Here is a 9,638-nt window from a genome sequence, read left to right as displayed (position 1 = left end):
TAAAAATGGCTGTCCACCAACATTTACCATCCAACCTGACAGAACTGGAGAGGATCTGCAAGGAGGAATGGCAGAGGATCCCCTGAAAAACTTGATGCATCTTTCCCAAAAAGACTCATGGCTGTATTAGATCAAAAGGGTGCTTCTACTAAATACTGAGCAAAGGGTCTGAATACTTAGGACCATGTGATATTTCAGTTTTTCTTTTTTAATAAATCTGCAAAAATGTCAACAATTCTGTGTTTTTCTGTCAATATGGGGTGCTGTGTGTACATTAATGAGGAAAAAAAATTAACTTAAATGATTTTAGCAAATGGCTGCAATATAACAAAGAGTGAAAAATTTAAGGGGGTCTGAATACTTTCCGTACCCACTGTATATTATGTTAATATACTAAAATGACACTGATTTGAAGAAAACACTACTTACTTAATTCATATTCCAGGTCTTTAACTAGTGCACATTATTTAACAATATATTATTAAATATTATGAAAATGTGTAAACAAATAATGTATATTAAATTGTTGATGATTAAATGATATAATTAAATGATAAATTATAATTAATATTATAATAATATATTATAATATATTATTATAATATTAATTATAATTTATCATTTAATTATATCATTTAATCATCAACAATTTAATATACATTATTTGTTTACACATTTTCATAATATTTAATAATATATTGTTAAATAATGTGCACTAGTTAAAGACCTGGAATATGAATTAAGTAAGTAGTGTTTTCTTCAAATCAGTGTCATTTTAGTATATTAACATAATATAGCTTTTAGTAATATTTTGAATCCGTTTTTGTTTTTATATTTCCATGTATTTATTTATTTATTTTTATATTAATTTTCATTTCATTTGTTTTAATTTTGATTTTAGTTGAAGTTTTTGTAATTTGTTGTGTTCTTGTCATTTAAGTGTTTTTTGTTTATATATATATATACAGGGGTGTGAAAAAGTTCTTATTTTTTTGCATGTTTGTCACACTTTAATGTTTCAGATCATCAAACTAATTTAAATATTAGTCAAAGATAACACAAGTAAACACAACATGCAGTTTTTAAATGAAGGTTTTTATTATTAAGGGAAAACAAAATCCAAAACTACATGGCCCTGTGTGAAAAAGTGTTTGCCCCCCTGTTAAAACTGTGGTTTATCAGACCTGAGTTCAATTTCTCTAGCCACACCCAGGCCTGATTACTGCCACACCTGTTCGCAATCAAGAAATCTCTTAAATAGGACCTGCCTGACAAAGTGAAGTAGACCTGAAGTGAAGATCCTCAAAAGCTAGATATCATGCCGAGATCCAAAGAAATTCAGAAACAAATGATCGCCAGCTGAGGAAGTTCAACCTGCCACAGGAGCTGCTGAAACGGTTCTACTCCGCCATTATTGAATCTGTCCTCTGCACTTCAATAACTGTCTGGTTCAGTTCAGCTACCAAATCTGACCTCAGAAGATTTCAGAGGGTAGTCCGGACTGCTGAGCGAATCATTGGTACAACCCTCCCTTCTCTCCAAGAACTGTACTCGTCCAGAGTGAGCAAAAGTGCTGGCAGAATCACTCTGGACCCCTCACATCCAGCACACTCCCTCTTTGAACTGTTGCCATCTGGTCGACGCTACAGAGCTCTGATCACCAGAACGACCAGACACAGGAACAGTTTTTTCCCTCAGGCCATCCATCTCATGAACACTTGACAATAACTGTGGAACACACACTATTTATTCACTCATACACTTATTTATCTAACACACACACTCAGTCTACATTTCAATTTGCTCATAATATACCTGTACATACAACTGTCTACTGTTATATACCTGTACATACAATTGTCGATTTGTATATTTTTATTCCTTATTTACTTGTTCTATTTTTCTATTTTTTATTATCTGTGTGTTTGTTCTGTCACTGTCATTCTGTTACACTGTGGAGCTTCTGTCATGAAAACAAATTCCTCGTATGTGTAAACATACCTGGCAATAAAAACTCATTCTGATTCTGATTCTGATTCTGAAAATGCCTTTTTAACAGTTTTAATTTTAGCTTTAGTTTTAGTTAACTATAGTAACCCAACTTCCGATTTGGACTGTCTGTGAAAGTGTAAATATTTTTTGGCAAAATATTTTCTTTATAAATTCATCTGTTACCAAACGCTCATGACTGTGGTCACATTACGAGTCCAATCTCTTGCTGCTGCCAAGACGGAAAAATCTTGCTGCTGGAAGAGAGTAAATGCTTGAAATCAGAGAGTTTAGCTGAGGTGAGAGGCGTTCTAATAACCTTTGTAATCCAGAAAGCCAAGAGGTTAGAGGTGTGTGTGTGTGTGTGTGTATGTGTGTTTTCTCAGGGACTTTGTTCCGGAGGTGGAACATGAAACCGCTGCCTTCTGTTTGTAGAAAAGACCCCCTTCCCCAAACTCCAAGGCCCTTTTTCACATCCGGACCCCTCTCACATACACACTTATCTTTACTGTGCTGTTAATTATCAGTGTTTGCTAAATCAAGCATCACTAATACTACTGTTCATATATAATGTTTGATTTATGACTATGGAGTTTGATTATGGAGTTGGAATAAACCCCAAAACATTAAATCATCCTGTATATGAATGATTCCTAAAATCATCTGTCTTGTTGAGGAGAGGTGTGCTGTAAAACAGGTGAAAAACCCCAGACTTACATTGAAGGATGGGCTGATGCTGCCCTATCTAGAGACCAGAATATTGACTTGAGAAGGGACTCCTTTGACCAGTAAGCAGTCACTAGAAAACCCCAGCAACAATATAGAAACCACAACAATGTACTGGCAACCACACAGAACACACTAGCAACTGCGTATTAACCAGCCAAAATACTTTGCTGCTCAGGTGAGCACCACACACAATTTAAAATTAAACAAAAACAATCAAAATAGAAAATTTAATTATCTAGTTTTGATAATTGTCACATACCATCACAGAACGCTGTATGTGTGTGTGTGTGTGTGTGTGTGTGTGTGGTCCTGGTATTTCCTACATAGTATGGATAGTAATACTGGTAAACTTTGACCTTGTGGGGACATTTTTTGGGATCCATAAGGGTAGGATTATGAAATACACATATGAAATGTCCCTATAAAACATGGAAACCTGTGTGTGTGTGTGTGTGTGTGTCATATATTAGCACCTCAAAGCCTCAATGTCTCTATTGTCTCTATTTCACTTTTGATCATTTTAATGCGTCCGTGCTGAATAAAAATATGAATTTCTTTATTAAAAATCTTGACCCCAATCTTTTAAATGGTAGTGTAAATATTTTTCTTTCAGTTTTTAAAGTCATAATTATCAGCTTTAGTGTACAGTCCTCAATTAAATAATGAAGTAAATGTGTTTTAATGCTGAGTGTTGACCTCGTTTTTTAAAACTCAGTAGTCTTGCTCATTATTTTGTCATTAGAGCTTTTTTGTGGTGACTTTGTGGACTATCTGAGGTATGTTTGGTCATTATTTTAGCAAATCCATTTGGTGATGCTATAGTGCTGCAGAAATAATATCAGCTTTGTTTCTCTCACTATCCAACATCGCTTAACCTGCTAACCACAGAGTTAAGGTTTGACTGGTTAACATGGTCCAGTAGCCCCTGATAGTTGTAACTACAGCTTGAGTTCAAAAGCTGCAGTGTATTCTGATTAGATAAATATTTGTACATTATATTATTGTACATGTATATTATATGATGTTATATTGGAGTAGAGCAGCTGAGATGAGTGGGAATGATAATGGACCGCTCCATCAGCTGTTACACAGCTACAGATTCACATTTTTGACAAAGGAAACGATAGATGATAGATGCATAAATGAGCAATGAGAGAAAACAGAAGTAGAAAAAGAGACGAGAGCTGGTTTCGTTCACAGCAGAGCTGGAGGAGCAGAGGAGAACAAGGAGCTTTTGTTTAGTTGATCACATCCTGATCCTTTAAAACTCTCTCCCTCATAGAGAAAAATAGCCATAAATTCACTCTTTTTTTCCCCCCTTTGATACACTCTGGTTTATTATTTTGTGTTGTTTCAGATTTACCTGCATTTAAACTGCACATACAAAAACTCAACTGTGATTGACTGCTTTACATTTTCAAGCAGTATTTTTTCTTGAAGGGGTCATGAACTGAGAAATCAAAATGCCCTTGGTCTTTTGACATATAAGAGGTCATTGTACTATGAAAAACATCCTGTAAGTTTCAGAACTCAAAACTTTCTAGTTAGTCTAAAAACAGCTTATATTGAAGCCGATCTGCCAAAATAACAGCTTGTGGAATGAGTCACTTAATGACGTAATAGTGTGTCTAAACTCCGCCGCCGCAGAAGATGATCAACGCCTGCTTCTAAATCACTGCCTGTTTAGCTCCGCCCACCGATTCTACATCACTGCCTGTTTAGCTCCGCCCACCAATTCTACAACACTACCTATTTAGCCTGACTGTTTTTATTATGTGCTCACTATTGCTTTGTCTGTTATTGCAGATCGTTTGATATGGACTGAGTATGTATGCGTTTTTAGCCTAAATCACAGCAGCGTCCATCTATGAAGGCTGTAGGCTATCAAACACACACAACTGTTAGCCAATCAGAGCGGTGGGCGTTTACTTCTGAATCTACAATCACCACGTCTACAGTATTCAAATAGAGCGTTCTGATGAGGGGGTCAAAACAGGACATAAAGAGATATCTTTAAAGAGATCTTTTCATAAAAAGATATTTTAAAGAATGTTGGTAATTTCCATTGGAAGTCATGGGAAGCAAAACTGTTTGTGGTTCTTCATCTTCAAAACATCTTGTTTTTCTGTTCAGCAGTAGAAAGAAAGTCTTACAGGTTTGGAAAGACATGAACAGCATAAATCATTAATTTTTAATTTTGGGGTGAACTGTTTCTTTAAGGTTGATTTCACCCAAAATACAAATCTTCATTTGCTCACTGCTGCATGACAATTCTTGCAAGGGAAAAAATAACAGCATACAAGTTTGAAACAGTTCCTTGAGAACGCTCATATCTAATCTAAGCTCCTTCAGCTGACCTCTGTGTTTAATTCATTAGCAGCTACTAATCTCTATTGTAGTGCCATGTTGACACTCTCTCTCTACACACTCACACACACGCACTCACACTCATACACACACACTCACTCACTCACTCACTCACTCACTCACTCACTCACTCACTCACACACACACTCTCACACACACACACACACACTCTCTCACACACACACACACACACACACACACACACACACACACACACACAATCAATCACTCACTCACTCACACACTGAGTGTGTTTCCTGTTCTCTGAGGTCACATGAGGTCATCCTGAGGTTAATGGCAGTTTTTAACTAAATCATCTATTTATTCTGAGCTTTGGTGTGACCGCTGTCCATTTATTTGCACAGTGTTTTCCCCGCGAGCGTTCGGCATGTGGTTTAGGGTGTGTTTGTGCTTCCTGATGGCTGGAGATCTTCTCCTCACAGCTGCGTTTGGGTTTTGAGGGAATTCCTTCTCAATATCTCCTCTCTTAATTTAAACTCTGCTCTATAATTTTCCAAAAATATCAATATACCGCTCCAGTGAGTCAAGTAAAGACTTTCTGAGGACTAAAAATGATTAGCTGCACCGCTTTGGCTCTTTGCACATTTTATGCACATGTTAATGAACTTACATACTGTTCAAAATAGATTAATACTTTTATTCAGTAAGGATGCATTAGATTGACCAAAAGTGACAGTAAAGACATTTATAATAAAGTTACAAACATTTTTTTTTTCAAATAAATGCTGTTCTTTTGAACTTTCTATTCATAAAAGAATCCTGAGAAAAACGTATCACTGTTTACACAAAAAGCACAACTGTTTTCAGCGTTGATGATAATCAGAAATGTTTCTTGAGCAGCAAATCCGCATATTAGAATGATTTCTGAAGATCATGTGACACTGAAGACTGGAGTAATGATGCTGAAAATCAAGCTTTACATCACAGGGGAAAAAAGTACATTTGAAAATATATTACAGTAGAACAGCTATTTTAAATTGTAATAATATTTCACAATATTAATGTATTTTTGATCAAGTAAATGCAGCCTTGGTGAGCAGAAGAGACTTCTTTTTAAAAATATTTAAAAGTCTCACCGACCACAAACCTTTGAACGGTAGTGTGTGTGTGTGTGTGTGTGTATATACATAAATATTTAAATATATAATATATATAAATATTTTAATAAATATTTCCATTTGTTGCCATTTTAATTCAATTCGGTCATATACAAAACAAATATTATTTAACATTATTTTGATATGCTATCATGATATCCTGCTCGTTCCACCCTGTTATGCCACATTATATTAATGTTCATTTCATATCTGCTGAATTTTTTTTCTTTTTGTGTCATGAGGTCAAAGAGGCACCACATTTAAAGAATGTCCCTGGTACATGCTTCTTCCTCTTTGTGAACCGTGTCCGTCTATGATGGTGGCATTCTGGTTGTAGTTTCCACTCATGGTGAATGTTAAATGTTCAGTGAATGAGAAATGCAGGACAGACACACACACACACACACACACACTCACAGACAGCTCACCTGTCACAAATAACACTGAACGGCGATCAGACAGACTGCTGGATTGTGTGTGAGGGTGCGTGTGTGTTCATGTATCGCTGTGTTTATTGTGTTTTGCTTTACGTTTCTCTGCAGACGTGTGGAATTCAGCCATCATTTCTCTCCACCAATCAGAGCGCAGCATCATTTAAACAGAGGGAAAGTCCAGCACAACTAACACACACACACAGCCTGTTTTCTGTCTTTTCCTACTGACCGTCCCTCATCCGGCTCCTGTGTTTTAGGGCACTGCGTAAATGACCCCCTTTTTACCCCCTCACATCACATGATTGGGCACATGACATGTCACTTCCACTTTCTCCACTTCGTCCTCTTTTTAGGCTCTGTTCTGAATAGCTGTCTCTAGTACTCCCTTGCTTTTCATACTATTTTTGCAGTAACACTGTATCCCTCAGCTTGGCATAGATCTATTACCACTTTGTAACATCCTCTTGACTCATTATTTGACATAAAATTATTTAAAAACACTGGGATAGAAATTAGAAGTGAAAAATAACTAAATAATTGTAACTGGGTTCCACTTGCAAAATTTAATGTTCCATGAAGTCATGTGACAATAGTGTATCATACTAAACTAATATAAACTGAATAAACATAAATTAAGCTAAATAGAAATGTTTAAAAAAACACAAAGAATTACTAAAACTCAAAATGAATAGAAAAAAATGTGAATGGAATTGACTATATCTTGTAACATCATCTTGACTCATTATTTGACATAAATCACAGAATTTAATTAAAGGCAATTATAAATAAAAACAAAAACAGGATCAGAAATGAACAATGACTGAATAATTATAATAACTTGCAAAATTAAACATGTAACTATGTAAATATGTTTCAAGGTACTAAAATTACTAAATATTAACTGAAATAAATATAACATAAATAGGAAAATGAAATATTTAATACAATTATTTAGTTTTATTTTATAAAATAATATAAAGATAAATATAAATATTAAAAAATAAAAATATAAACAAACTTAAAATGAAAAGATTTATATTGTTAGAAAAGATTTATATTTTGAATAAATGCTGTTCTTTTTAACTTTTTATTCATCAAAGAATCCTGAAAAAAAAATATTTGGCAGCACAACTGTTGATAATTCTAATAATAAATCAGAATATTAGAATGATTTCTGAAGGATCATGTGACACTTTATACTGGAGTAATGATGATGGAAATTCAGCTTTGCATCACAGAAATAAATGATATTTTAAAGGATAATAAAATAGAAACCATTATTTTACATTGTAATAACATTTAGCAAGATTACTGTTTTTTTCTGTATTTTTGATCAAATAAATGCAGCCTTGATGAGCATTAAAAAACATTACAAGTCTTACTGATCCCAAACTTTTGAACGGCAGTGTATATACTATAAAGTTTATACTTTATGAATTATACAAATATTATGCGGCATGCTAAACAATAGTATGCCACGATTTAATGATTATGAGTGGCCTCTTAATAGTATGTTATTTCAAGCACTCTTTTCCTCATTGATATCATATGGTTGTCAGTTTGTATTGTGTTGATTTTTCAGAGGAATCATGATTGTACGGTCCTCTGTTCCCTGCAGCAGTGGCTCTCTGTCTGTTTTGACCTGGTTTTGTTCTCGTCTTCAGTTTATTGTGTTGCGTTCAGGTAAACCTCCACCTGAGCTGCTTTAGAGCGCTTCATATCGGTCTGATCGCTAGCATGCTAAACAATAGTATGCCACGATTTAATGATTATGAGTGGCCTCTTAATAGTATGTTATTTCAAGCACTCTTTTCCTCATTGATATCATATGGTTGTCAGTTTGTATTGTGTTGATTTTTCAGAGGAATCATGATTGTACGGTCCTCTGTTCCCTGCAGCAGTGGCTCTGTCTGTCTGTTTTGACCTGGTTTTGTTCTCGTCTTCAGTTTATTGTGTTGCGTTCAGGTAAACCTCCACCTGAGCTGCTTTAGAGCGCTTCATATCGGTCTGATCGCTGGCCTAGAGGCCGCTCTCTGATTGGAGATCGCACGCAGGTGTTGTCTGTCGTTTGAGCTGTGATTGGTGAAAGGAGCTGTCAGTCAACGGCTGGAATGTTGGCTTCTGTCTGAGAACAATAGCAGGAGGGATTGTGTTCGGAAAGCCTAAAGCTCTCGGAGGAATCCCGAGTGGATTGTAGAGCATTCCTTTCATGAGCTGGAGGACAGGCCTGCTGTATTACATTGTTATTTGATTATTCGTTCATCTGAAGCACATCATTATGAATGCATTCGAGTAGCTCTGTGACATTTATCTGAGGCCGAACACCACAACATTACACAAATAGTCACCATGTTTATTTTCCTATTTTAAATATATATTGTAATGCAATGCAACTTTATTGTGCTTTTCAAAAAACCTTTTCATCTTAAGCTCACGTTTGTGATTAGCATCTCTTTTTGAGATCAACACAATGAGTTTTCTGAGTGGACTTTATCACTCTGACATCGCATGATGCAGTTAGAATTGCGAGTTCATAAATCACGCAATTACATCTCACTTTTTTTCTTGTAAATTCTGAGTATATTTCTCACTTTTCTGACTTTTTGTTTCTGAAGTGATTTCTCACTTTTTCTTTCTTGCAGTTCTGAGTGTATATCTCACATTTCTGAGAAAAAAAGTACAAATTGTGAGATATAAACTAGCAATTTATTGAACTGATTTATTAGGATTAACCCCTTGAGATGTGTCATCTCGTTTTTGAGGGGGAACATAATCACAACATTATAACAAAAAACAAAACACAAATTAACACAATTGCAGTCGCAAGACCTAAATGTACAATTTGGAGAAGAAAAGTTGCAATAACTTTTTTTTTATTATTCCATGGCGGAAACGAGCTTGGTTTCCACAAAAATATGAAGCAGCAAAAAAAAGTTTTCAGCATTCATAGCAATCAGAAATGTTTCTTGAGCAGCAAATCAGCATATTATACTGATTTCTG

General features: G+C 35.2%; 1 protein-coding gene across 1 annotated transcript in view; it reads left to right on the top strand.

Annotated features, from left to right (window-relative positions):
* LOC107573326 (D-galactoside-specific lectin-like) overlaps nucleotides 1–9,638 on the top strand; it is a gene marked incomplete at its 3' end in the record, with an annotated part of 37,338 nt that overhangs the window by 10,112 nt on the left and 17,588 nt on the right. The gene's annotated exons all lie outside the window — the stretch shown is intronic.

The sequence above is a fragment of the Sinocyclocheilus grahami genome, unplaced genomic scaffold, assembly GCF_001515645.1.
Source record: "Sinocyclocheilus grahami isolate Dianchi unplaced genomic scaffold, SAMN03320097.WGS_v1.1 scaffold1919.1, whole genome shotgun sequence".
Taxonomy (NCBI): Eukaryota; Metazoa; Chordata; class Actinopteri; order Cypriniformes; family Cyprinidae; genus Sinocyclocheilus; species Sinocyclocheilus grahami.
This window is presented reverse-complemented; position numbering and strand designations above follow the sequence as displayed.